At 36.4% G+C, this 23,153-nt stretch overlaps 1 protein-coding gene and 1 pseudogene across 5 annotated transcripts in view; both read right to left on the reverse strand.

The window, feature by feature from the left end:
* Positions 1–23,153, reverse strand: part of MNAT1 (MNAT1 component of CDK activating kinase) — a 207,789-nt gene that overhangs the window by 179,062 nt on the left and 5,574 nt on the right. The gene's annotated exons all lie outside the window — the stretch shown is intronic.
* On the reverse strand, positions 9,380–11,536 carry LOC148776421 (histone-lysine N-methyltransferase SETMAR pseudogene; annotated as a pseudogene).

The raw sequence follows: 23,153 nt of genomic DNA on the forward strand, positions 1-23,153 counted from the left end.
CTAAGTCGTGTCCAACTCTTTTGCAACCCCATGGATTGTAGCCCGCCAGGCTCCTCTACCCATGGGATTTCCCAAACAAGAATACTAGAATGGGTAACCATTTCCTTCTCCGGAGGATCTTCCCAACCTAGGGTTCAAACCTGCATCTTCTGCTTGGCAGGCAGATACTTTACCACTGAGCCATTACCGTAGACTTAAATATACAACCATAGGGAAAAAGAAAGAATGTACTGAACAAAAAAGAGAGCTTCAACAGTATTGTACAATTTATGTGTATAAGTGTATAAATTTTATGTTTATTTTCTTTCTGAACTTTACTGCAATAAATACAATGTACACATAAACTTTTCATTTTACGTATAAACAATATTTTACATACATAATGTAACAGATATATCATACCACTAACAATTCTTTCATAACACTGTTAAGAGAGAATAATTAAGACAGGTTTAACAGCATTAACAACTGAACATTAAAAGACAGTACTGTGTATAGCTAGCAAAACCAATCATTTTCCATTCTGGGCAATGAGTCAAGAATCTCAAACTGTCACCAACACCTGCATTAAACGTAAACCCAGACAGTAAACAATTGTCACTGAAAGATAAATCCATGTGACTATATCTCCAGAGCTTAAGCAAAACTATTTTACATGAAGCAAAACAGCTTATTAAACGACCCTATCCAAAGCAGTTCTTTGTTTTGACAATAAGCAATTTAATCATTTTTCCATCACTGAGGATCTAAAAGGTATGTTAAAATGTTATATTCTGCCAGGTGGATTAATATGGATGTATTAAACTATTCTTATATTAACACTGCTTCCTGGTCACTGTAATTCTAAATTACAGATAATGACAGGTTTAGGAAATTATTCCGCTCAATTACTACTCACCATAAATTCTGAGTTTTCATTGCTTGATAACTAAGTACAAAAGCAGATGATACAACACATTCATAAGCTGGAATTCTACCAAGTGAAAGCTGAAATCAGACAGCATTAAGGTCTACACCTTACTAAATCACAGTGGAGGCAAGCATACAAAATGCTTTACAGTCAAGGAAGATTAGACAAATCACTCAACCACTTTGTACCCTAGTTTACTCATCTATAAAACAAGAACATTGGCTAAATGCTCTTCAAGATCTCTTCCAACATAGAGTCTATGATTCTAAAAAATTAACACATATGCACATGCTGGAAAATAAAAAGCCATTCCTCTTCAATTAGTCATTTAAAATGATACAGGCTGTAGCTGTTGCATTTACTAAAAACTAAACTACTAACCAACAATGCAGCAATGGCTATTTCACCCATAAGCTAAATAATGTTTGTTCCCATTTGAAACTCAAATTTTCATTAGCACCAATGAGAACTGCTTATATTAACTCATTAGATTTTATTTTAACTACAACTTATTTTTTTTAAGTCTTTAACTGAGCAAAAATTGATTCGAACAGTGCAGCACCAAACCAGCAATAGCTAGGAGCACTCCACCAACAAGAGCTCAAGAGAAACTTATATAGTGACAGTAAGGAAGCAAAGTAAGGAAATTATTAATTGGTTATAGTTGAAAGCCTAGTTGGTGTTTGTGATGGGCTGTCCTTAGGTTTCGATTTCTTCACATTGAAAGCTTAAGTTTTGGTTTGCTTAGTAGGTCACCAAAGCATTACAGCTACTTCAGTCTAATGGCTTGCTTGTTTACTGACTTTTCAACTGAGGAAAAAGTCAATCTGAATTTGCAAAGTTTCATTACTCAACAGCTTTAAATGAAAAATCTAGGGGGGCTTCCTTGGTGGTCCAGTGGCTAAGACGCTGTGCTTCAAATGCAAGGGGCCTGGGTTCAATTCCTGGTCAGGGAACTAGATCCCACATGCCTCAACTAACAGTTTAAGTTAAATGCTGCAGCTAAATATCCCACATGCTACAACTAAGACCTCGCACAGTCAAATAAGTAAATAGTTTTAAAAAAAAATCTATTTTCTCAGCCATTAAAATCAAGAAACTGTACAACCTTTTTCTTTTACTTTAAGAAGTCTGTATATGAGAATAAGCTATCTCTATACAGCAACTGACAAATGAATTGCAAATTGGGCTAGAAGAAACATGTTTTGCATTCTTTTTATTTTGCTTATGAACAATACCACAGTTCCATAAAAAAAATTCTAGCCAAGTGTGGTAGTCTCGATTTATTTTTTGGTGAAGCATACATAAAATTCAGAGAAAAACCACTTAAAGAATACCACAATGTAAAACTGTTTTACCACAAAATGTCTTCAAAACCTTCCCAACATTCACTCTCTTGATAATCTATTTAAAATCAACTATGATCCATTATAAGGTAATGTAATAAAGAATCATAAATCTTCTCATGAAGATGAGAATTGCCCACAAAGTTCACTAATTACATTAAGAATTCTTTAAGGTATCCCTCCTAATAATTAAGCACAAGATTTCTAACAAATAGATTATGGTCTCCCAGTTGATACTGCTACAAATTTCAAATCACTGACTCAAACTGAAACAGCAATTTGCTATGTCATAAAAGAGAAGATGATATTTATATAATAGGAAAAGGAGGGGGGAAATGAAGAACAACAGAGTTAGAAATAGGGGGAAACGAGTATCCGATTTGAAAAAATAGAACAACAAAATGTTGTAACATATAAAGGACCAGAATTAGAACTTACCAGCTCACAGATCTAGATAGTCTGATTTCACAACTAGCCAGATATTAGTTTATATATACTAAAAATGTGAACCCACAAAAAAAGGTTAAATAACACATTTAAACTAATTATTTACAAAACAAGAAATGAAAATCTATCCATAAAACCTTTAATTAGAGATATATTCAATAACCAAAGAAATACAATAGCCAGGGCAAAAGATATTATCAATCTGTAACTATGAATATGCTTGGCACATAGCAGTAAACAATATTTGCTGAATGAAAGCAGCATTATAGATTTTAAAAGAACAATATACCCTGAAAAATAAATGTGCCCCTAAAAGGAAATATAATATAAATAAACAAAGTTCCATTGCCACTGTTTACTAAATGTTGTTGTTGTTGTTGGTCAGTCGCTAAGTCACATCCAACTCTTCGCAACCCTGTGGACTGCAGCATGCCAGGCTTCCGTGTCCTTCACTATCTCCCAGAGTTTGCTCAAACTTGTGTCCACTGAGTCAGGGATACCATTCAACCATCTCGTCCCTCTGTCGTTCCCTTCTCCTCCTGCCCTCAAACTTTCCCAGCATCAGGTCTTTACCAAGGAGATGGCTCTTCGCATCAAGTGGCCAAAGTATTGGACCTTCAGCTTCAGTATCAGTCCTTCCAATGAAAATTCAGGGTTGATTTCCTTTAGGATTGACTGGTTTGATCTCCTTGCTGTCCAAGGGACTCTCAAAAGAATCTTCTCGAGCACAATTCGAAAGCATCAGCTCTTTGGTGCTCAGCCTTCTTTATGGTCCAACTCTCACATCTGTACATGACTACTGAAAAAACCATAGCTTTGACTATACAGATCTTTGATGGCAAAGTGATGTCTCTACTTTTTAATACGCTTTCTAGGATTGTTTTTGGAAAGAAAAGAAAATAGCTTTTCTTCGAAGGAGCAAGCAAAGCAAGCCCAGGATGGCAAAGTAGAAGGACATGCACTCATCTTCTCCTGTGAGAACACCAAATTCAAACAACTAGCTGTTGAACATCCATCAACAAGAGGATGCTGGAACCCAGCAAAAAAGATATCTCACATCCAAGGACAAAGGAGAAGCCACAGTGAGATGGTAGGAGGGACGCAATCACGTTAGAATCAAATCACATACCTGCTGGGGGAGCAACCCACAAGGTGGAGAACAATAATAGCAAAGAAATTCTCACACTGCTGCCAAGTTTCTAGGCCCCACATCAGACTTCCCAACCTGGGGATGCAACAAAGGGACGAGGAATGCCCAGGGAATCTGACTTTGAAGGACAGTGGGATTTGATTACAGAACTTCCACAGGCCTCGGGGAAACAGAGACTCTTGGAGGACACAAGCAAAACCCTGTGCACGCCAGGACCCAAGGGAAAGGAGTAGTGAAATCACAGAGACTAAGCCAGACATGCCTATGAATGTTTATTAAATACTATCATAAACTCTTCAGAGTTATGATATTATGAACTCCTATCTTAGTGCTAGGGTTTCCCTGGTGGTTCAGAAAGTAAAGAACCCGCCTGCAATAAAGGAGACCCAGGTTTGCTCTCTGGATCAGAAAGATGTCCTGGAGAAGGGAATGGTTACCCACTCCAGTATTCCTAGGTGGAGAACCCCATGAACAGAGAAGCCAGCCAGGCAACAGTCTATGGGGTCACAAAAAGTCAGACACAACTGAGTGACTAAGCACATCTTAGTGCTAACAACAAAAAAGAAACAACTTGCAAATCTGGAAAAAAAAAAAAATTCCAAACTAAAGTAGAAAGTACTTACTTTTCCGTCAGTTATTAATGGCTCCCAGGTAGATTACAGTTTTCACTCAGAAATCTGTTCAGAGTTCTGTGTGTGCTGTGCTTAGTCACCCAGTCATGTCTGACTCTTTGTGACCCCATGGACTCTATCCTACCAGGCTCTTTCTTCTGTCCAGCGGGATTCTCCAGGCAAGAATACTGGAGTGAGTTGCTATGCACCCCTCCAGGGGATCTTCCCAACCCACGGATCGAACACAGATCTCCTGCATTGCAGGCAGATTCTTTACCATCTGAGCCACCAAGAAGCCCAAGAATGCTGGAACGGATAGTCTATCCCTTCTCCAGGGAATCTTCCCAACCCAGGAATCAAACCAGGGTCTCCTGCATTGCACGTGGATTCTTTACCAGCTGAGCTACTAGGTAAGCAGATTACTCTCAATGTTGCCTTCATTAGGATCCAAAATGTATTTTAGTATTATAATTTAAGGGCTAAGTAACTGTCAAACACTTATTAACTCTAGATAACTATGTGAACTTGATTATTTCTAGAATCTGGGACCTTCTGTAACCTTCCCACCCTAACGTAACCCAGTTTATAGGCAAGAAAAAAACTGAAAGTCAATACTTTGTTTTCACATTCTAAATTAAATAAACCATACAATCCATGCCAAAAAAAGGGGGAAACTACATACCTTACATATATTTCAAAGGTGTCACAGTTTATAAGCATCTAGGAAGGAAAAGTACAATAGCCAAAAGATTTGAGGAAATTCATTTCCTTGAACTCAAAATGCAAAAATCTCTGGTTTTCTTTCTGTGCCTTTGGAGAACTTACTAAAGCTGCTGTTGAATGAGAGTACCCAGACTGCCAGCATGGAAATCAATAACACACCTGGTAAGAACACAAAAGAAACGGCTCACCTGTGAGGAATCTATTATCCTTTTAAAAAACACAAGTCTGGTACTAGAGGGCACAATATACTTCCTACTGGACAAGAGGAGAATGATTTTTCCTCATCCTGCTTTCCAGCTGTCCAAAGAGTAGATCTAATACCAATTGTAATATGACTCTTTTACGGAAATAAGATGTGGATAAAGCGCTTACAAACAATAGCTATTTCATACAACTGTATTTCTAAATGCTTTCAGGCTTTTAGTACTCAGAAATTAAACATTTTTAAACTATAACTTCAACTCCTGTATTTGCTTAAAACATAAATATTAATTAAAAAGTGCCTTATATCTGTATTCTCACAATCATACTGAAGACTCGCCACCAAACACAAACATGAAATGCAATAGGTATAACTGTGATCACAATGGATTAAAACCAACATGGCCTTTACAAAAGCTTCAGTGTTGCAAAGGTGAATGGGCAAACAGGCATTTTTATAACACTATTGTAGGTAATTAACTACTACACTTTATTTAAAAAAATTTTTTAAAGAGTCATGAAATTTTCATATTTTTAAATTTCCATCAAAGATTTTAGAGAAACATTCATACAAAATACATATTAAGTGCTAAAAAGATAATGTAATTGAATTAGTTATCTGATATTGTTTAACAAAATACTCTCAAACTTAGCAGCTTAAAACAAAAAAATTTATTAATCTCATACAGTTTGAGTGCCAGGAATCTAGTAGTAGCCTATTTGCCAAGGTGTTAGCTGGTCATCTGAAGACATGACTAGGAAGAATCCATATCCAAGATGGCTCACTCACATGGCAGTTGCCAGAAGGCCTCAGTCTCTCACTACATGGGCCTTTACATATGGCTGCTTACAACACAAACTATTATTCCCAGAGCAAGTGGTCCATGAGAAAGCCTCAGTTCTTTTATGAGCTAGCCTTAGAAGTGAAAAATCATCACTTCTGCCATATTCTGTTGGTCACACAAGCAACTCTGGTACATGGGAAGAAATTACACAAGGAAGTGAATACCAGGAGTCAAGGATCATTGGGAACACGCTTTAATGTGGTCTATAATAGTGATAAACACACAGATATATGGTTGATATGGTGTTATATATATACAAAAATTCTTTGACATTTCTCTCATCAAAAAGGTGAAGCTCGAGTTCCCCTTCTGCTCAATGTATGCTGCATTTAATATTCCAACAAATAGGATGTGGCAGAAATGGAAGTGCCAGACTTCCAGAGCTACTTTGTAAGACATTGCATCATCTGCTTCTCTCTCTTGAATTATTCACTCTAGGGGGAAAAAGTTACATGTTATGATGACATTAAAGAAACTCTTAGAAAAGGTCCATGTAGCAAATAATTCAGACCTCTAGCCAACAAACAGTGAAGAACTGACGACTCCTCACAAAAGCCACAGGAGTGAGCTTAGAAGTAGGTATTCCAGCCCCAGCGTAGCCTTCATATAACTATAGTTCATCCACGAAAGTCTGGAAGCTGATCCTTCACCTGTAGTCTGGAGATGACTGCAGCCCCATGAGACACCTTGAACCAGAACCTCCCAGTTAAGCCACAAATGAATTCCTTTCTCATAGAAACCACAAGATAATGTTTGTGTTTTTTAGGCAATAAACTTTGAAATAATTTGTTACAAAGAAATAGGTAGCTAATACACAGCACAACTGGTTTTTTGAGGTCAGAGTAATTCTAATACTAAACCTAACACAGTCATTAAAAAAAAAAAAACAACTACAAGGCATCCAAAGATCCTCAACAAAGTAAGAGCAAGCTGAATCTAACAGTATATGAAAATAATACACGGTGTCATGTTAGGGTTAAGGCCAGCAAGTGGAAAGCGTAAGTGTTAGTTGCTCAGTCAGGTCCCACTCTTCGCAATCTCATGTAGCTCACCAGGGTCCTGCGTCCAGGGAAGTCAGAAACACATATCGATTTAATACTCCAAGTTCAATCAATGTAATTCACCATATTACCAGAATAAAAGAGAAAAACCATACAGTTTTTTCAACAGATTAAGGAAAACTGTTGATAGTATTCAACTTATAGTATTAAAATGAAAGAAAAAAACTCTCAGCAAACTAGGAATAGTAAGGTACTTTCTCAAACTGTCAGACAGCATCATATTTATTGATGAAAGACTAAATTGCATTCTCCCAAGATCAAAAACAAAGCAAGAATATCCATTTTTCCCACTTCTATTCAGCATTATTATAGAGCTTCCAGCACTGTATTAAGGCTAAATGAATGAATAAAATAAAGATTGGAATGAAAGAATTAAAACAGCCCTATTTAAAGATGATAAGATTGGGCATTCCCTAGGGGTCAGTCTTTAGGGGTCTGTCCTTTCACTGCCCAGAGCACAGCTTCAATTCCTAGTTGGGGAACTAAGATCCCGCAAGCCATGTGATACAGCCAAAAATAAACAAGTAAGTAAATTTTTTTTAAAAAAATAAAGATAAGGGACTCCCCTGGTGGTCCAGTGGTTAAAAATCCTCCTTGCAGTGCAGGGAACACTGGTTTGATTCCTAGTCCAGGAAGATTCCACAGGCCGCAAGGCAACTAAGCCTGTGCGCCACAACTACTGAGCTCACGTGCCGCAGCTATTTGAAGTCTGCACGCTCCAGGGTCTGCAAGCCACAACTCCTGAGTCCACCTGCTGCAACTACTGAAGCCCAGGTGCCTACAGCCCAACGCTCCTCAGCAAGAGAAGACACAGCAATGAGAAGCCTGCACATGCAACAAAGAGTAGTCCCCACCTGCCACAACTAGAGAAAGCCCATCACAGCAACAAAGACTCAAGAGCAACCTAATTAATTAAAAATTTAAAAAATTTCAATGATATATGATTGCTTACATAGAAAATCTCAGGGAATCTACAAGCCTACTACTAGAATAAATGAATTTAGTAAGATTGAAGGATATAAATTTAATATACAAAATCAATTGTATTCCCGTATACTAGCGGCAAACAATTGGAAAGTGAAAAAAAATTTTAAATACCAAGTTTATAGTAGAACCAAAGAACACAAACTAGCTAGAAATAAATATAATAAAAGCTGTCCAAGACCTCTACACTGAAAACTACAAAACACTGCTGAACAAAATTAAAGACTTAAATAAAAAGATATATCACTTTTAATGATTAGAATACTCAGTATTGTCAAAATGGCAATTCTCCCCAAATTTAAACAATCCCAATCAATAGTCCAGCAAGCATTTTTAGAAAAGTTAACAAGCTAATTCTAAAAGTTATATAGAAATGCAGAGGACATAGAATAACCAAAGCAATTTAAAAAAAAAGTGGAGGACCACAAAGCCATAGTAATTAAAACACTCTGTAATGGCAAAGATATCTACAAATCAATGGAAGAAAATAGAGGGTTCAGAAATGGACTTACATTTATTTAGTCAATTGATTTTTAACAAAAATGCTAAAGCAACCCAATGGAAAAATGAAAAGCATTTCAAGAAATGGTGCAAGATCAACTAGAGAGCCTTGTGGGGGATAAAAAACACTCTTACCTCACACCATACACAAAAGGTAACTCAATATGGATCACAGATACAAGTGTAAAATCTAAAACTACAAAACTTAAAAAGTTAAATATACGCCTGCCACATAGCCCAGCCATGCCATTCCTAAGTATTTATGTAAGAGAAACAAAAACATATGTTTATACGAGACTACATGAAAGTTCATAGAAGCTCTTTTGTATTCTATTGGAAACAAGTGTCCATTAACTCATGAATGGAAAAACAAATTAGTAATCTATACTAATTTATGTATATAACTATATAATATATATAATAAAAGGGAATGAATCACTGACACACACAACAACATGGATGAATCTCAAAATAATTGAGTAAAAGAAGCGAGGCAAAAAAATTAAGAATACAGACTATGATTCTGGGTAAAATTAGAGCAAAAGTAAACTATACTGTGGTAAGAAAAAGAAGATCAGTTCTTGCCTGAGGATGGGAGTAGAGAAAAAATGGATTACAAACTGTTTAACAAAATTTGGGGAGTCAGAGAAATATTTGCTTTCTTAATACCCAAACTGATTAAATTGCACTATTTATGTGCAGTTTAGTGAATGCCAATTCTACCTTGAGAAAGCTGAAAAAAACAAAACAGAAAGAAAAAATATTGGTACTATCTACTAAAATTTTAAATGCACACGCTACTGTTAGAAATTTATTGTATCAGTTCAGTTCAGTAGCTCAGTAGTGTCCGACTCTTTGCGATCCCATGAATCACAGCACGCCAGGCCTCCCTATCCATCACCAACTCCCGGAGTTCACGTAAACCCACCTCCATCGAGTTGGTGATGCCATCCAGCCATCTCATTCTCTGTTGTCCCCTTCTCCTCCTGCCCCCAATCCCTCCCAACAACAGTCTTTTCCAGTGAGTCAACTCTTCGCATGAGGTGGCCAAAGTATTGGAGCTTCAGCTTTAGCATCAGTCCTTCCAATGAACACCCAGGAATGATCTCCTTTACAATGGACTGGTTGGATCTCCTTGCAGTCCAAGGCATATATACATAAAGATAAGAACACGCAATGAAAAATTATAATTTTAAACATCTGGAAACAACCAAAACTTCCATTAATATATGACATTAAATAAATTAATGTACTTCAGAAAATGGAATATTCTGAAACCATAAAAAGGAATGACTTATATCTATATGTTCAAAGTTAAGCTATCCAAGATATACTGATGAATGAATGAAGCTGCAGAGAAATTTATACAGAACAATCCATTTGTGTTTAATTTTTACAATAAGAAATATATATGCACAGAAGCTAGCTGTGATTACATCCAGTATAAAAGTATCCTTAGCACACTTAAAATTTTCTATTTTTGCAAGTATTTTATACTTTTCCACAAACACCACATAATAGTTAAGACTGACACCACCACTCCTAATAGTAAGTGCCCAATAAATATAAGCTGCTATTTGCTAAGCATAATATGCCAAGCACTTTGTACAAATCACATTTAATCTCCACAACAAACTTGAAAGTAGGTAGTATTATTAGATTGGTACAAAAGTAACCATGGTTTTGCACCATGAATTTTAAAGCACTGTAACTACGCTCAAACTCATCTTTATTAATCAAAATAGGAACCGTTACAATCAACACATTTTTGCCAACAAGAAATAAGTTTGTTTATTCCTGTAGCATAAACATCTGTGCTTCAAGATTCAAGGAACTGTTGGAAAGCATTTTTTGCTTCCTGCTGGTTGTGGAAGTGTTCTCCCTGCAAAAAGTTGTCAAGTTGCTTGAGGAAGTGGTAGTCGGTTGGCAAAAGCTCAGGTGCATATAGCAAATGAGGCAAAACTTTGTAGGCCAATTCGTTCAGCTTTTGAAGTGTTAGTTATGCAACATGTAGTTGGACACTGTCGTGGAGAAGAATCAGGCCTTTTCTGTTGACCAATGCCAGCTGCAAGCGTAATTTCTGGTATATCTCATCAATTTGCAACTTCTCAGATGCAATGGTTTCACAGGGGCTCAGAAAGTTACAGTGGATCTGAATGGCAGCAGACTACCAAACAGTGACCATAACCTTCTTTTGGTTCAAGTTTGGCTTTCGGAAGTGTTTTGTAGCTTCTTCTTGGTCCAACCACTGAGCCGGTCATTGCTGGTTGTCATAAAAAATCCACTTTTTGTCACACATCACAATCCCATACAGAAATGGTTCGTTTCTGTTGCATAGAGTAAGACAACAAGATGACACTTCAAAACAACAATTTTTTTATTTTCGGTCATCTCATCAGGCACTCACTTATCGAGCTTTTTCACTTTTCCAATTTGCTTCGATGCCAAAATGATCATAGAATGATTGATGTTGAGTTCTTTGGCAATTTCTCCTGTAGTTTTAAGAGTATTAGCTTTGATGATGGCTCTCAGTTGGTCACTGTCAACTTCCGATGGCTGGCCACTACACTCCTTATCTTCAAGGTTCTCCTCTCCTTTACAAAACCTCTCGAACCACCATTGCACTGTATGTTCATCAGCAGTTCCTGGGCCAAATAAACTGCTGATGTTGAGAGTTGTTTCTGCTGTTTTATTACCCATTTTGGCAAATAAGAAAACTGCTCAAATTTGCTTTTTGTCTAACATCATTTCCACAGTTTAAAGTATATAAACAGCAAGTAATGAATCATTAGCAAAAAAAAAAATAATAAAGCGAGAAATGTACACTAAAATGATGTATAACATCATTTATTTGCAACTTTCAACAATGCAAAAACTGCAATTACTTTTGCACCAACCTAATAATTTTAACACCATTTTAGAGATTTACAAATCTGAAAGTCAAAAATGACTTTGCTGAAGGTCATACAACTAGTAAGTGGGAGCATGTGGATTTAACTCATGTAAGCATAATCTGGAAATGCTGCTGCTGCTGCTAAGTCACTTCAGTCGTGTCCGACTCTGTGCGACCCCATAGACGGAAGCCCACCAGGCTCCCCCATCCCTGGGATTCTCCAGGCAAGAACACTGGAGAGGGTTGCCATTTCCTTCTCCAATGTGTGAAAGTGAAAAGTGAAAGTGAAGTCGCTCAGTCGTGTCCGACCCTTAGCGACCCCACGGACTGCAGCCTACCAGGCTCCTCCATCCATGGGATTTTCCAGGCAAGAGTACTGGAGTGGCTTGCCACTGCCTTCTCCGAATCTGGAAACTAAATACCCATAAATGAATACAGCAACTGGGAACACAGTGTTAATAAACAGAATACAATCAAAAAGCACAGGTTTAATTTCTAGTTTTATTTTTTGGTAGGAAAATAAACCCTTCATATTTGCATATTTATATAATTGCCCTCTGTGAGGTATTTTATTGATCAATCCACTCTGACAGTATGTTTTCATCTCTAATTTTCTTACATTCTAACGTCTACATATAATATTGCATTGTTGTTGTTTAGTCGCTAAGTCGTGTCCAGCTCTTTTGTAATACCCTATAGACTGTAGCTCACCAGGTTCCTGGTTACATGGGATTTTCCAGACAAGAATACTGGAGTGGGTTGCCATTTCCTTCTCCAGGGAGTCTTCCCCACCCAGGGATCGAACGCACATCTCATGCATAGGCAGGGAGACTCTTTACTGCTGAGCCACCAAGGAAGTTCACTATATATAATACATAAATATACAAATGTTTTAATATATACATGTTAGCTTCTATTTTAATTCTAAATAATATAAACCCAAGATTCATAAAGAGGAGTCAAAAATAATATATTTCCCAAGGGGGAATTACAAGTACTAAACTTACACTGGACATGGCAATTTATGATTATTGACACCATTCCTACTATAATTTATACGTTTTTGCATTTAGTTGTAGCACATTACACAGATTGCTTTTTGCAATTAACCTCCAAAAGGAATTAAATATTAATGACATTTGCCAGATGCAATTATGAGAAATATTACATCCATGGTCTGAATAATACAGAAATACCTATTACAACATATCATATTTTATATCTTATAAATATATTTAAACTACCTTAAGAGTAAAAATTTTTATCTTCAAAATTCTGCTTATCAATCTCAACTATCTAAAGAAACTATCTCTGTTGTCAATTGACAGAGCAAATATGGGTAAGAAATTTCTATCTGCTAACACTACTTTATTAAATGTTAAGGTATCAATTACATATTCATTTGGCACTAGCAGCATTTTTTGAAAATAAAGTAAATGTAGCTTAGCAAATTACAGTTCCATAAAAACTGCACATAATAAATTGAGTTCTGTGTTCATTTGTGTACGTGGATACACATGATCAGAAGGTAAAAATTAAAATAAATGCCCTATAAAATTATTATGTACACTTTTTTGTCAAAAATGTTTTTAATATTTTCAACAAGCTAACAAAATACACATCTTAAAATAAAAGTATTTTAAAACAAAACTAAAAGTAAATGAAAATATCAAAAGTTATATTCATAATGCCAAAGAATACAGGAATAGTTCTCTCTCAAATAGTTCTCATATACACTTCAACAGATCTCAAAAATATAACATCTGCTATGTCATGCTTCTACAATCCTATTACTTTTTTAAACTTTTTTTTCCTCCATATTTTCTACTCCAACTCCAGAGATCAATAGCAAGACAGAAGATCAAATAAAAGAATATATTTTGGTAACATTATCTGAAACCAGTAAATGTTAATTACGACCAGAAAATAAACATTATAGAATTATTTACGAAGAAATTATACTTAACACTGGTAGATTTCAAGACTTTTCTATTTTAATGGAAATAATATTTTGTAAGTAAATCAGAGTTACTATTAGATGCAGTCTGCTTCAGTTACCTGAAATCAGAATAGCAGGCTCATTAAATATATATAAATCAATGATGCAGAGGCACTGCATCATATTGATGGAGCCCTCATTAATTTTCAATGATACTATCATATTTGTGTTCTAAAAAAAAAATTGAGTGAAGTCTGCAATCATTTTTCTTCATCTCAGAATTCCGGTTTTTACATATTCTAACTTAGTAAATGAGAGGAAAACTAATATGCCAAAACATTTCTAATAAAGTCCATTAAATTTTACATTTTCTTCCTTTTGTAGAGAATAAACTATTTATGTATGTATATAATATACATATTTTATATATAATATCAAAGTGAAATATGTAAAATAAATACTATAAAATAAACTATCATTATAGGTAGTTGATACAGTCTTTCTAGACACTTGCATACAACACAAAATAAAGTCTAAATTAAGTGTTTTTCAGAGATATTGTGAGATGTTTTGCTCTCCACAACAACTAAATGATAACAGAAAAAAAGTACATAAAATTTGCTTTTGATTAAAAACAATAAAAAGTTATCCTCTACATCATTTCCTGGCATAAATAATATATTTATGCTTTCTAATTTGCATATGATTAGACCTCAAAACGGAGAAGGCAATGGCAAGCCACTCCAGTGCTCTTGCCTAGAAAATCCCATGGACAGAGGAGCCTGGTGGGCTACCGTCCATGGGGTCGCTACTAGTCCGACAAGACTGAGCGACTTCACTTTCACACATTGGAGAAGGAAATGGCAACCCACTCCAGTGTTCTTGCCTGGAGAATCCCACGGACGGGGGAGCCTGGTGGGCTGCCGTCTATGGGGTCGCACAGAGTCAGACACGACTGAAGCGACTTAGCAGCAGCAGCAGCATACCTCAAAAACCAAATACTATGATATTGTTTATATATATTATCAAAGCAAAAGATAAAGTAAATTAAAAACTGGCAGAAAAATTATTATTGAATGCTTAAAGGTTTATTTCAGGCTAGGATCCTGGAAACTAAATATAAAGAGAAAAGTTCTAAGATTATCAAACTGATTTCTGATTACACTGTAGTATTTTCATGTTTCACATAAACTGTATTTGAATCTAGTTGCATTACATTAATAACAATTTTACTCAGCAAATGTGATCAAAATTTAATTGAAATTTATACAGAAAAAAGAAAATGAAGCTGGCCAGGTAAGCTTCCCCAGTGGTTCGGCAAGTAATTAATCCGCTTGCAATGCAGGAGACACAGAAGACAAGGGTTCAATCCCTGGGCCAGGGAAGATCCACTGGGAGGAGGAAATGGCAACCCCCTCCTGTATTCTTGCCAGGAAAATTCCATGGATAGAGAGTCACAAAAAGTGGGATAAGACTAAGCACATGGCATGCAGGTAAGCAATGCAACCATATAACCTTTCTTAGGTTTTGTTTAAAAATGGAGGACAGGTATAGAATACATAGGGAACAGACCTATGGACACAGGGGTAGGGGAGGAGACAGAGGGTGAGACATATGGAGAGAGTAACATGAAAATTTGCAATACCATATATAAAACAGATAGCCAATGGGAATCTGCTGTATGACTCAGGGAACTCAAATAGGGACTCCATGACAATCTATGAGGGTAGGATGCAGAGGGAGATGGGAGGGGATGCAGGAGGGAGGGGACATGGGTGTACTTTTGGCTGATTCTTGTTGATGTATAACAGAAAACCACAAAATTTTGTAAAGCAATATCCTTCGATTAAAAAAAATAAAGTGGCAAAAAGAAAAGTGAAGGACAGGTGTAGAATACAACTAAAAAGATGATTGCTAATCTCCTTCAAATTTACATTAATCAAGTCTGCCATCTTCCTATCAATACTTCTGACAAAACAAATAGCACTCTGCATCATGTACTCCTGAACAAGGTTCCATCCCCAGCCTGACAGCCAAAACAGACATCACATGTCACTTTCCTAAAGGGGCTAATATTTAGATCTTTCTTCTTCAGAGACTGTTCCACAAAAACATTTATGCATTTGTAATAGTAGTGTTAGTCAGTCATGCCCAATTCTTTGTGACCCCACGACTACAGCCAGCCAAGTTCCTCTGTCCATGGAATTCTCCAGGCAAGAATACTGGAGTGAGTTGCCTTTCCCTTCCAGAGGGGATCTTCCTGACCCAGAAATCAAACCGGGGTCTGCTGCACTGCAGGCAACAGACTGCCTTCACTGTTTGAGCTACAGGGAAACCCCTTTGGAACCACCTAAATGATCGCTTGATGCTAATATTGCAAAAACTCCTAACTTTAGGATATACCCACTAAAACTTTTGCTTCCCCAAAGGCCCTTTTCCTACATCAGCAGAAAAGTTACAGCAAGGATTCAGGATTTCAGATTTCTGTTACTTTAATAGTACTTTTCTTAAAAAAAAAAACTTGTTTAAGAAGCAACATAAAGTCCACTTTCACATCTTAATTTCAAAGAATATTTTTATAATTCTAAACTCCCTTTCTGCTTCTTAGAAAGAAGAAAGAAAAAACTAATTTCCATTTAATGACTCAAAAGAAGAAGATCTAAAATACTATAAAATTAAAGGGGGCAGTAACCATGTCTCTCACACTCACAGTTGTATACTCAGCACAGTGTTTTCCAAAACTGCTTGAGCACAAGGCTAACCTAGATAGCCAGTATAAAACACTAAGTTCCTCCACCAAAGATCTGTGGTAAGGTCCAGAAACTGGTGATTTAAATAGGCACCCAAGATGATTCCTAGGATGACGCAGTTTAGGAATCCGTGGTCTAGAAAATGTATTGAATATATGGGAAAGAATGCAAATTTATATTTATTAGTAAACCAATAACTAATAAACTACAATTAAGTATTACTTTTTACCTTCGAAAACAAGCTTAACACATTTAAAACATGAAGAAAACCATTAAATTATCTAGGTTAAATTTTCATTCAATTGTTCTCATTCTATTTACTATCTCAGGGACCAGTTGCTAAGTAAACAAGTAAACTGCCAAAAAGAGTCTAGAAACTTAACCAAAAACTGTTATTTTTCAGCATTTAGAATACTGAAAGTAACTCTTTACAATTGATTAGAGCAAATACTCTTAAATTTACCTAACTTCTTAAACTTACTTGAACTGTGCTCATCTAATCTTCGGAGAAGGCAATGGCACCCCACTTTAGTGTTCTTGCCTGGAAAATCCCATGGACGGAGGAGCCTGGTGGGCTGCAGTCCATGGGGTCGCTAAGAGTCGGACACCGCTAAGAGTCGGACACGACTGAGCAACTTCATTTTCACCTTTCACTTTCATGCATTGGAGAAGGAAATGGCAACCCACTCCAGTGTTCTTGCCTGGAGAATCCCAGGGATGGGGGAGCCTGGTGGGCTGCCGTCTATGGGGTCACACAGAGTCAGACACGACTGAAGCAACTTAGCAGCAGTAGCATCTAATCTTCACAGTGATTCTGTGAGGTATATGCTACTGGTAAACCCACTATACAGATAAGAAAACAAAGGCTTAAAGAAAATTGTCTTCCCTCAATCACTTGGCTAAGAATAAGTGGCAAATCTAGAATTCAAACTCAGGCAAACTATCATTATACATTTGTTAGATGTAATATTTCACGCCCACAGTAGAAACAAAGGCAATGAGAAAATATATTCTTTCTCTGTTTATATTTGTATCCCTAACGACCAACTGCTAATGATTCAGGTTCTTGCAGAATAAAATAATGTGTTTTTAACAAGTAACTTTGAACATCTAATAAACAGCTTCTTATTACCTGCTTGAATCTTGTAACACAAATTGGACAATATAACTTCAAAGGAAAACTGGATATGAAAGGGAAAGAGCTCCTAAAGGGTGTCCATTCATGAAAAGAAAGTTCACCTGTAGGTCAAACCTCACAGAAGGTTTCCTCCAAGACAGAAAACATGGGATTGGGTGTATACATACACCCATACATATACATAGTAAACTACTCAGCAGATAAAATGATTCTTAAAAAAAATTTCCCCGGTATAAAAGAAAAGAATCAGAGAAGAGACTTATTGGGTAGGTCTATGTTTTTCACATTCAAAAAGAAACAGTACAAATAACATAATTACTAAACATTTAGTAACCATGGTTTTAAAGAACTGTAACATGGTTACACTTAATAAAATAAGGAACTGAAATGCACACATTGCATCTTAAAAACTAAAATGCACAGTCATTTTAATAAAATCAAAAATATATATATTATAGCCATAAGATACACAATCATAGTGATATATTTACATTCTATAAATACTGATAAACACTTTCTCCTGTATTGAAAAAGAAAAATCACAGTTAATAAAAATAACTGAAATTTTTCATATCTTATGAAGCACTTTTATTAATGGTATATGGTCAAAAAAAAAAAAGACTAAAGCTACTGACCACTGTGATTTTCTAATTAACTATTAACTAAATTACCCAAATTTTAAGAGACTGAAGGGGGTTAAAAATTATCTGTTCTAAACAAATTTACAAATCAAAGCTAAACAGGTAACCTAAAACTTGCCAGTCTGTGACAGAGCTAGAACACAGATTTTCTAACTCATGTGTCAGTGTTCTATTACTTAATGGATTTGAATTGCTGAAATACATGGGATACCAACTCATACATGCAGTGTAAGCAAAAACCATCTCCTTCAGGAGAATGGTCTTGAGAAATTCATTTTAAGTATGACCCACAAGATATTAGATATTAATTCTCCAGAGCTGTTCCACAACATTATATCCTAATCAACTTTAAAACACTCACTTCATGAAGAAAAAGAAGAGGAGGAGGGAGATAGGGAGGAGAAGGAGGAAGAAGAAGAAGCAGAGGAGGAGGAAGGAGGAGGAAGAGAACAAATACGATGGAGCAACTGATGTCAGACTAGCATGCCCACCATGAGCAACCATAAAACAAAATGTATGAAACAACTGTTTACAGACATTAGACAATAGGTAACACAAAGACTGTGATCCCTTAGAAGTGGTAAACTAACAAAGTTAGCCCAACAATTGCCTCATTTTTCTATCTGGGAAAAACTTCCTTGACGACAGCCCAGCAAGCAAGAGTTTAAGAAGGGCACAGTGGTTGTGCTAAGTTGTACAGGCAAAGACCAAACTTCAGTGCAGTTGATATGGTTGAAATCTGCAAGGCAGAGGGTCAGAAGTCTGAGTAAGAACTTCCATAGGTCCATGGCCAAAGCAGAGACTGCATATATTCAGGGCAAAACCAATCAAGGCTTAAAAGAGAATGGCTGAGAGAGGAAGACAGGGTAGTTAAAGAGTGCTGGGTATATTGTGGAGTTCCTACCCACCCAGAGTAGAGAAACCACATTAACACCTCAAAAATCCAACTGAGATACCAGAAAGGCTTCAAGTAAGAATGGGGACCACATCATATAATAAGACTTATTCTATCTAGACTTACTCTAACAAAGCCTAAAATCAAGCCCCAACAAGTTTTGCAAGGAGTGGCAGTAAAGTAAGGAAACACAATGGGCTCCCCACAGATCCATCCTAGCAATGATTAAAACCAAGCCTACAAAGTTCAAAGTAATCAGCCAGTAATTGAACTACCTACAAGAATTTTAAAAACTACATTCTACACAGAAAGATAAAGCATGCAATTTCTAATACCATCTTCATGATCCAGGATACAACTGAAAAATGTATTAAATGTTCAAAAAAAAGAAAAGAAAAATGTGATCCATGGGGGTGGGGGAAGAGTAGTCAATAGAAATCAGCCTTGCCAAGATGTTGGATCTAAAAGACCAAAAGTTTTAAGTCAGCTATTTTAAATATTTTTAAAGATTTAACACAAATTATGTCCAAAGAATTACATTCAAAAAAGTAAAGGAAGATATATTTAGTGTGCAGACAGAAAATTTTAAAAAAGAAGTGATAACTATAGAAAAGAACAAGATGAAAACTCGAGAACAAAAGTATAATAACAGATGAAAAAATCTACCAAATGGGCTTAACAAAAGATTGGACATAGCAAATGGGAGTCAGTAGACTTGAATACAGACCAATAAAAAATATCTAACCTGAAGAACAGAGAAAATAAGACTGAAGAATGAATAGTACCCCAGCAACTTATAAAACAATACCAAAGAAGCTAACACACATGTAACTGAGTTCCAAAAGGAGAAGAGAGTGAAAATAATATAGAAAGAATCACTGGAATATTCCAAATAGGATGAAAAATACTGACTGACAGTTCCCAGCTCAGCAAATGTCAACTAGGATGAATACAAAGAAAAGCACATCTAAACTTATATTCAAACTGCTAGAAACCAACGACAAAGAGAAAATCTTGAAAGCAGTCCTGAAAGATTTTTTACAATAAAGGGGACCAAGGATATAAGCAACAGCTGACTTCTTATCACAAACAACTTCTCATCACAAAAAAAAAATGGAATGGGGAGATCCCTGATGGTATAGTCATTAGGATTCTGAGCTTTCACTGCCCTGGTCTGGGTTCAATCCCTGGTCAGAACTGAGATCCCACAAGCTGAGCATCATAGACAAAAAAATATAAAAAGAATGATATATCTGAAGTGGTGAAATGACAACCCATAACTTCATACTCTGCAGAAAGATCCTTCAAACAATAGGGTAAAATAAAAACACTCACATAAACAAAACCTGGTAGAATTCTTCACAGATAAACCTGTACTATGAACTACTAGAATGCTCTTCAGGCAGAAAAACAAAATCAATACAACTATCAAATCAATCCAAAAGAAGAAAGACACTAAAGATGGTAAATAAGTTCAGTTCAGTTCAGTTCAGTCGCTCAGTCGTGTCCGCCTCTCCGCGACCCCATGAATCACAGCACGCCAGGCCTCCCTGTCCATCACCAACTCCCGGAGTTCACTCAAACTCATGTCCACAGAGTCGGTGATGCCATCCAGCCATCTCATTCTCCGTCGTCCCCTTCTCCTCCCGCCCCCAACCTTTCCCAGCATCAGAGTCTTTTCCAGTGAGTCAACTCGTCTCATGAGGTGGCCAAAGTATTGCAGTTTCAGCTTTAGCATCAGTCCCTCCAATGAACATCCAGGATTGATCTCCTCCAGAATGGACTGGTTGGATCTCCTTGCAGTATAAGGGACTCTCAAGAGTCTTCTCCAACACCACAGTTCAAAAGCATCGATTCTTCGGCGGTCAGCCTTCTTCACAGTCCAACTCTCACATCCATACATGACCACGGGAAAAACCATTGCCTTGACTAGACGGACCTTGGTTGGCAAAGTAATGTCTCTGCTTTTTAATATACTATCAAGGTTGGTCATAACTTTCCTTCCAAGGAGCAAGCGTCTTTTAATTTCATGGCTGCAATCAGCATCTGCAGTGATTTTGGAGCCCAAAAAAATAAAGTCTGACACTGTTTCCACTGTTTTTCCATCTATTTCCCATGAAGTGATGGGACCAGATGCCATGATCTTTGTTTTCTGAATGTTGAGCTTCAAGCCAACCTTTTCACTCTCCTCTTTCACTTTCATCAAGAGGCTTTTGAGTTCCTCTTCACTTTCTGCCATAAGGGTAGTGTCATCTGCATATCTGAGGTTATTGATATTTCTCCCGGCAATCTTGATTCCAGCTTGTGCTTCTTCCAGCCCAGCGTTCCTCATGATGTACTCTGCATATAAGTTAAATAAGCAAGGTGACAATATACAACCTTGACGTACACCTTTTCCTATTTGGAACCAGTCTGTTGTTCCATGTCCAGTTCTAACAGTTGCTTCTTGACCTGCATACAGGTTTCTCAAGAGGCAGGTCAGGTGGTCTGGGATTCCCATCTCTTTCAGAATGTTCCACAGTTTATTGTGATCGACACAGTCAAAGGCTTTGGCATAGTCAATAAAGCAGAAATAGATGTTTTTCTGAAACTCTCTTGCTTTCTCCATGATCCAGCGGATGTTGGCAATTTGATCTCTGGTGCCTCTGCCTTTTCTAAAACCTGCTTGAACATCTGGGAGTTCACGGTTTATATACTGCTGAAGCCTGGCTTGGAGAATTTTGAGCATGACTTTACTAGCGTGTGAGATGAGTGCAATTGTGCGGTAGTTTGAGCATTCTTTGGCATTGCCTTTCTTTGGGTTAGGGTAATAAGTAGGAGAATACAAAACACGACACTTAACAGTTTTATACCCACTAACATGGCTACATTCAAAAAAGATAAATAACAGCAAGTGTTGGCAAAAGATGTAGAGAAACTGTAACCCTTATCTACTGCTGGTGGGAATGTAAAGTTGTGTGACTACTTTGGAAAAGTCTTACCATTTGGATAAATACAGAGTCATCACATGTTCCTAAATATATAACCAAAACAATTTGTTACATAAAACTTGTACATGAATGTTCATAGCAGAATTAGTCATTATAGCCAAAAAGTGAAAATAACCCAAATGTCCATCAAGTAATGAAAAGATAAATGAAAAGTGGTAATATCCATACAATGGAATAGTCTTCAATAATAAAAAGAAAGAAGTTCTGATACATTCTACAACATGGATGAACCTTGAAAACATTATACTAAGTAAAAGCCAATCACAGAGGACAATATACTTATATGATTCCATTTATATCAAATGTCCAGAACAGGCAATCTGTAGGGATAGAAAGTCAACTGGTGGTTGCCTTAGGGCTCAGAGACAAAGGGAGGTGGAGGACAGGATTAAGTAGTAAGGGATTTCCTTGTGAAGTAACAAAAATGTTCTAGAATTAATTGTAGTGATAGACGCATGTCTCTGAGAATATACTAAAAGCCACTAATTCTATACTTAAATGAGTGAATTTTATGGTATGTGAATTTTATCTCAAAAAGTTGTTTATTAAAAAGACTATTTTTGATTCCCTACATTCCTTAAAAACAACTATTTAAAGCAAAAATAACAATACTGAATCATATATAGAAGTTAAAGATATGACATCATTAGTATAAAGGATAACAAGGGTATATATATGGAATTATAGCATTCATATTTATGAGGTATTGAAATGTGAGGAATTTGTGAGCAAGCGAAAAATGCGGAGTGTCAGATATTGACTCTAAATAGTCTTTGATAAAGATGCATATTGTTATACTTATAGAAATCACTAAAAATAAAAATATTAAAATAATAATAAAGATCTAATTGGGCAATACTTTACAAATATCGAATTAATCCAAAGTAAGGCAAGAAAAGACAAATGGAAAACAAATAGACTTAAACCCAATGATAGCAATAATTACATTAAATATAAAGGGACTAACAGCAATTAAAAGGCAGCCAATGTTAGACTATACAAAAAAGGAAGACTAACTATGTACTGTCTACAAAATGTTAAGACATAAAACACACATTGGTTGAAAGCAAAGGACAGAGAAACATATACTATCAAACAGAAAGCATAAGAGAACTGACATAATACCAG

The sequence above is a fragment of the Moschus berezovskii genome, chromosome 9 (assembly GCF_049115385.1).
Source record: "Moschus berezovskii isolate FMDL1 chromosome 9, NW_MosBer_1.0, whole genome shotgun sequence".
Classification (NCBI taxonomy): domain Eukaryota; kingdom Metazoa; phylum Chordata; class Mammalia; order Artiodactyla; family Moschidae; genus Moschus; species Moschus berezovskii.